Consider the following 7,193-nt stretch of genomic DNA (forward strand, 5'->3'; position numbering starts at 1 on the left):
TCGGAGAACTTCCAGAAGTCCTGGCTCTGGGGAAAGAGGCAATAAACCAGGGTCGGAGGAGAGAGCGTCTGCAAGGCGACCACCACACGAGGGCCAGATGTGGCAAACGTGGGCTTGTTTTCAGTGGGATCTCTTGCCTTGGAGGGCATCCTAAGTGTGAGGCGAAGGGGCGTGCTGTCTGTACCACCCCGAGTACTTGAGCGGTCAGCTGACCAGAGCACGCGCAGTTTATTTGTGACCAAGGTCACTTGGCCCCCTGCCCCTCAGTCATCCGGGGGCTCTTGGGAAGACCTTTTGGGGGAGCCAGCCTTGGCTTGGGGCATCTGTGTCTCCTCTATGGGAACTGAGATGTGTTGGCCCTGGGGGTTACCCACAAACGTGACGGCCCTCGTACCAGCCTCTCTGGGGTGTTACCACCCTCTGGCCATGATTCTGACTTCAGGAAGTTCAGGATGCCGTTGGGGTCTGCTCCATGGGCTGCTTGGATAGATGGTTGATGGACAGCGTGCACCAGCGGATGGCCCACACCGGCAAGCTGACTGCTGCGCAGTGTCCAGTTCCATGCTGACAGGGCTTCCAGAACTCAATGTCAAGTATGGGGAAGAATCAGTGGTGTCCTTGGCAGGGTTCATCATGTGGTACCTGAAGAGAGGTTTCCCGGGTTTCTGTTTCTTTACTGAGGATGAAACACACTCGGTTAACCTCTTTTCCGGGCACCAGTGCCATCCCGGAGGCCTCCTGGCCCAGATCTCAGCTTCAGGGAATGGGCACCGGGGACGTGACCGTCCCAGATTGCTGCCTTTTATCACCTATTCTACTAACCTTCCGTATCTTCCATTCTCAGGAGATTTCCCAAGGTGACGCCACCCTAGAGGAAGACAGTGGTCCCCATGACAGCCCCGTGCCCCGGCACACGCAGGTACGCGATCGGCGGTTGTGTTCGTCTTGCTTCTGTTGAGTCATACGCCACCAGCCTCGCTCGGTGTCCGGTCCCACTCTGGGAGCAGGTCTTTGTGGCCTTCAGTGAGGGGGCTGGATTTAGCCCACCCAGCCCGTGTTGGGGGGAAGCCGGCTGCACAGAGAGAGCCCTGGAGAGTCGCTGTAGGTGACCTGGACCACGGCCCTCAGCCTCCCGTTCATTTTGAAAAGATGTTCTGGACAAAGTGGCATCTCTGGGAAGGAGAGATTATTCTGAGATCAAGATGAGATCTTTGTGTGTGGGGGTTGGGTCCCTGACGTCGGTCTGGGGTGGGACCTGTGTATTTCTAACAAGAAGTCTGCTGTTGATTTATTTTAAATCCGGAGGAATGTTTGCCACTACTGCCAGTTTAGGGGAAAGGCTTTTGTCCTCATCCCTGATCCGGGAGAAGTGAGCAGCTAGCTGCCCACAGGTCATGGGATTTACCCAGGACACACCTGGGCCACTGACTACCGCATCCAATCCACCCTTAGCAGGCGATGATGCTAATGTTAAGGAAAAAGGTGGGTTTCTGTGGATGGCTCTTCTCTGCGGCACTTGAGGAGAGGTTTCCTCTGGTGTGTTTGTTTCTTTTAGGACAAGTCACTCCCCCGGCCACTCTTCAGTATCAGGTGCCAGCCTGGGAGACTTCCTGCACAAGACAGAAGTGGTCAGCCCCAGCCTTGGGTGAGACCTAGGCTGGGACCTGAGCCAAGACCTAGGCTTCCCTCTCTCTGCACGTTGTATCTGATGCTGGTACCCCTTGCTGGTCAGTCTCAGGATGACTTTGTGAAGGCAACATCAACCTTTGGGAGAGGAAATGCTTCTTGGCCAGCTCGAAGCCAAGGCCAGACGTAGGTTGGTGGTGGTGCATGGGTTTTGATGGTGGTATAGCCATGACTCTTGGTTCTGGGCTCTTTTGTGGCATCCTGGGAAGGGGGTGTGGAGTTCTTAAGAGGACCCCACTTTGTTTGTTGAGACCCAGAACGCATGCAGTGGCAACAGTACTGGAACAGCCCAATCTTTGACGAGAGCTGATGCTCAAGTGCCATTCCTTCCACCTGGAGAGAGCCCTAAGCGAGAGACAGACAAAATGTGACAGAGGTAAGGTGCCATTGCTTCTGATGCAGCAGGACAGGGAGCTGCTGAGTTCTTGCTCTCCAGCAGTTAAGCAGGGGTCAAGAGGCAGATTGTGGGGTCTCGGGGGGGCAGCATGGCTTGGTGACTCTCCTGGTTCTCTGCTCACCATGCTAGCCTGGTAGGGAAGGGAGGACACAGCCCTATAACTTGGTAAGAGGAAGCCTGGGGTTTGCTTTCCCTTGATGTGTGACTTCTCTCTCTCCAGCCCTATCAGGTTTTGGCCAGCCTCTCTACTGGGGGTACAGAGTCTAGAGATTCCCATATTCCCTCCTTTCCCCTCACTCCCCACCCCACCCAGTGAAAACATCATGGTCATAGGTGTTTTGTAGCAAAACAGAACATCCCCAACATTTGGGAAACTGACTTCAGGAAATGAAATGTGTTTTCATTCCTCAATGGTACCAACCTAAATGGAAGTGGGGGAGGGCACTGAATAGCCTCTCATCTGGAGGGCAGGGACCTGGCCCTGTTCCCCGTTTCCCCCTCCCCCCACCCCACCCCCACCTGGGCAGAAGGTTGCAACGGGCACTCACTTCACTTTCCACTAACCCCATACCAGACGTGTGTTTTCAGAATCCCACCCCAGCCTGGAAGACGGTCGGCCAGTTCCATGCTGGGGCCCGGGCGTAGCCTGTCACAGACCCCATCATCTGTCCCTTAGCCACAAAATGTGGGATTTGTCCATGAACAGCTCTCTCCTGATGCACCAACCTCACTTGGGGGCCAACCATTGCTGGAGCCACCGTGCTGGCCTGTGGCTTCCGGAAGGAGACCACGGCCCCTTCATCGGGGAGGCTTCGGTAACTGGAGGGAGGTTGCACACCGAGTGTCCTCTGTGTTGGAAGATAGTTCACGGGTGACCTCTTTTCAGTATCAAGTTTTAAGGGGTTTCTTGGGCTGGGATCCAAAAATCACGCCGGGGGACTTGAATCAGACTCTCCGTTGGTCTATGACACGCGCGGTCTGGCCTACTGGGTGCGGCATAGGCTCAGGAAACTTTCGCAGAGGTCACACCAGCGTCGGTGAAGATTCAGCAGTTTTGTTTTTGTGTTTTCCATTGTTTTGTTTTTGTTTTTTCGTTCGTTCTTGCTTTTGTTTTTGTCTTTTCGGTCAGTGCTAATCTTCGATACTTGAAGGAGAGGTTATCCGCGTTGTCTTCTCTTTATTTATGATGAAACATACACGGGAAACCTCTCTTTTAGTATCAAATCCCACCCTGGAGGCACTTCCGGTTCCTGGTGCGGCCTTCAGGGAAGGGACGTGACCAGCTCCACTCTGAGTAGGCTCCAGGGAAACGGACCGCGTGGCCTTTGTCACGGAGCAGAGGGCGATGTGGCGTGTGGCCCTCAGGCTCCAGCCCTCCCATGGACAGCTCCTTGGAAGGAAAGCCACATTTGGGAAAGGGCCCATGTCTTTGCGGCCGGGGGGAGGTGGCTTGTTGTGGTTTTCGTCCATTCGGTGACTTGCGGTGGGTGGTGGCTCTGCGCGTGAGGGGTCTGGCTCGGATGGGATCTGGACACGCCAGCAGCGTCGCTGACGGGACTGTAACCCCGCTGCTCTCCAGGGTGGCTGAGAGGATGGTAGACCGGTGACGTGCACTTCATTTACGATGTAGGTCACCCGTTTGACTATCCATCAGCGCCCAGTTCATCTGTGAGATGACATCTTGGGGCATATGCAAGCTTTGGTGAAGATGTAGGAGGATTTGGGGCCACCAGTCCAAATGCAGCGTTTAAAGAGGGGTCACCCTCTGGGTGTGTCCCCCTTTCATCTCTCGCAAAGGAGCACAAGCTGTCACGAGTGTCTAACCTTCTCTTTTAGTGCCAGGCTTGCCCAGAGGGCCTGGCCGCCTGACGGCGGGACGAGCCAGGGAAGAGGCCGTGCCGTCGGCGCCCCCACCGGGGGAAGGCCCCCCACAGCATGTGCTGAGTGCAGGATGTGGGTACTGCCTGGTTCAGGGCTCCACGCTCTCCACGGGAGGGTCCCCGGAAGGGCGTGTGAGTGCAGCGATGCCCAGGTCGGGAGCATCTGTGGCCGTCACGCCAGCTCTCTTGTGTCCGATGACCTTGCCGCGCACAAGCTGAATGTCACGGCCTGTCTCTTTCAGTAGTGAACGTCACCGCGGAGGCTTTCCTGGACGTGCACCAGATTCCGGGCAAGGTCGGTGGTGTCCGCAGCCCTGCTGGTGAGTGAGTAGATGGGGGACCGAGCCGCTCCAAGCGTCAGTCCAGCCCTCCCGGGGTGGGTTTCATGTCCATGCTCGTCACTGGGGAAAGAGGATTCGTGGTCATACTCAGCTGTGTGTCCGGCGAGGCCTGCCTGCCTGGTGAGGACCCCAGCAGGCCGATGCTTTTCAGTGTCAGACTCTGCATCGGCTGCCTTCCAGAAGTGACACCGACTCGAGGGAAGGGACGTCATCGGTGGAGGTATGCGGGTGTGGGTCTTTCACCCAAGAGCACACGTTCTGAGTGGTGTGTGTCCTGGTCCTCTAACCAGAGGGCTCCCCTCCTCCCTAGGACAGCCCCGCAGGCAGCACCTGCTCTGAGGGGCAAGTGGAGTGGACATCCCTCCCCTCCTGGGGGTGGCCGGCACGTCGTTCTCCCAGTGATGGCGGGCGCCCGAGACAGTAAGTGGCTACTTGGGGCTGACGCTCGGAGCCGGGGCAGCTCCGCCCGTGTCTGTTTGTCCAGAGCAGGTCAGACGGCCAAGTCCAAAGACAAGGGTGGGAGAGCACTTCGCCTACGAGGAGGTCACGGCAAGGGTGTGGATGTGGGGGGGTGGGCACGTGGAGGCGATGGGCCCGCAGTCCCCACGGGCCGCCGGGAACGTGGGTTTCACTCACTCTTCGTAGCCCAGTAACCTCCAGCGTCCTGTCTGCAGTGGGAGCCCTGGATCGAGCTGAGGTCGGTCAGCAGTGGGGACTGGCAGGGCCCAGGCCCCTTCCATCCCAGGCAGTGCTGTCCATGAGCCATTTTCGGTGTTTCTGACAAACGCGAGGCTTCCGTGGCCCCTGTGGCACGGAGGCGTGGCGCCCGGTCCGCTACCGGGACCCGTCTGCTCTCAGGAAGTCCGCCGGAGCGATGCCGACCCGACAAGCAGTGCCGCCCGACGGCTCTGACCTGCGGTGCTTAATGAGAAGTTGCCCGTGTCTTTTTCGCTTTATTTGTGACGAAACATTCGCGGTGCACTTCTTTTTCAGTATCCAAATCCGCCTCGAAGACTTCTTGGTGCGGGCACCAACCCGAGGGAAGGCACATTTGCTCCTCGAGGGGACTTTGGTCACGATTTTTGCCACCCTGCATGTTCTCTCCCTTCCTCAGTTTCCCCTGATTTCCCTCCTGAAAGCTTCCCCCCATCCCTGCCGCCATGTGGCTCGGGTTGGATTGAATCCCGGGCCCCACCCCACCAGTCCACACACCAGCTCAGGGTTAAGTAAGTTGCGCTGTGTCCATCTCCGTTGGCTGTCGTGATTGAATCAAAGAGGGCTCCTAATGCCACTGAGCTGATGAGATGCAAGATGTTTGCTGAGGCTTCCGGGACAGGAAGTATTTCGCCCTGTCCTGTGAGAGCTGCCAGAGGAGACCCTGTTTGTTCCCTTTAACCCGGTAACAGGGTTATGAGCCTGGGCGCTCCCACAGCCACGGAATAGATTAGGATATTGAAGAAGACTGTGTGCGGCAGAGCTGTGCAGACCCCGAGAGGGACATGTGTACTGTACAAGGCATATATTGGGGAGTGAGAGGCTAACCAAAGACCTGGATCAAACCCTGCCTGAAGCCCGCCCTGCCTCTTCATTTTTAGTTATCAGTTATATAAAGCCTAAACATGTCTTTATTGTTTAAGCTGGTTTGAGTTGGGTTGTATCTCACTTGGGATACAAACAGACAAGAGCCTCGTGCATTTTCAGTGGCGTGTGTCTCTTGGTTCAGCCATCCTCAGCGTCCCATCTAAGGCAGATTCTCGGTAAAAAGTGACTTTTTCTTGTGGACTTACAATGTACTTTAACTACGTTAGTTTATGAAAGGCAAATAATTCTGGCTCACTGTGTTTTGTATCCAGGGCAGGGCCACTGGCGTGGGCCCCTCTCTGGAGGACCTGAAAGACCGAAGACCTGAACGAAAGCATCTACCTTGACCCATTCACCCTCACACTCCCTGTCTCCTGGAGGACTTCCTGGGCGTGCTGCTGACTTTGGGGAAGACGTTACCATTCCTCGCACCTGCCGCTCTTTGGCTCTCTGTGAGAGCTTTGCTGTATTTATCACCCGTCATGGGGAGCTTCTCAGGTCTCACAACAAAGCCTTGCTTCGGAGGAACCGGGAGACCCCTGAAGGAGGGGGTACAGTCAGCAACACACGCCACCCACGAGAGCTGATGTGTCGGTGGCTTGTTTCGCCTAATTCAATATGCTCAGTCTCCCATCCCTCAAGGAGGCTGTATCAGAACCACCGACTCATGGAAGAGACTCTGTTCCCGGGCCCGGGACTGTCCTTTTTTTCTCCAGAGCAATGATCTGCACGAGCATTTGTGGGGTTACTAGTGGGCGCTCCAGAACCCATCTGCCCTGATGGCTGATTCCCGCCCTGGAGGACTCTGGGGTCCAGGGTGCTTTATCCTCAGGGACAGCCACACGTCCCGCCTCCGCTGGGTGTCAGCCTCGCCTGCGAGGGCGTCCTGGAGGTGCCATCCTCCCCAGGTGAGCCAGCTCCCCGTCGCGTTCCAGCACAGGTTTCCTGGACGGTGCTGGCCTGGCTTGCCGCCCCAGCCTGACCCTCAGCGTCCCTCCCCACTCAGGTGGACGATGGCGGGAAGGAGCGAGCGCACACATGTGCCCTGCAGCGCCAGCCTCTGGTGCCTGGAAAGAAGTTGCCCATGTTATTTTCGCTTGATATGTGCCGAAACAAACATGGTGCACTTCTTTCTCGGTATCAAAGTTCGCCCTGATGAGCTCCCTGCCCTGAAGGAACTTTGGGGAAGTTCCCATCTCGGTTTGTATGTGGACTGGCTGCCCCTCCTCTGCCCGGGCGTTGGTGGGTTCGGGGACCCTCGGCATCTGGCCGTCTGCCGCCCCACCATGGGTAAGGTCCACCGCTGAG

The sequence above is a fragment of the Hyaena hyaena genome, unplaced genomic scaffold, assembly GCF_003009895.1.
Source record: "Hyaena hyaena isolate Hyena2069 unplaced genomic scaffold, ASM300989v1 scaffold_386, whole genome shotgun sequence".
Taxonomy (NCBI): domain Eukaryota; kingdom Metazoa; phylum Chordata; class Mammalia; order Carnivora; family Hyaenidae; genus Hyaena; species Hyaena hyaena.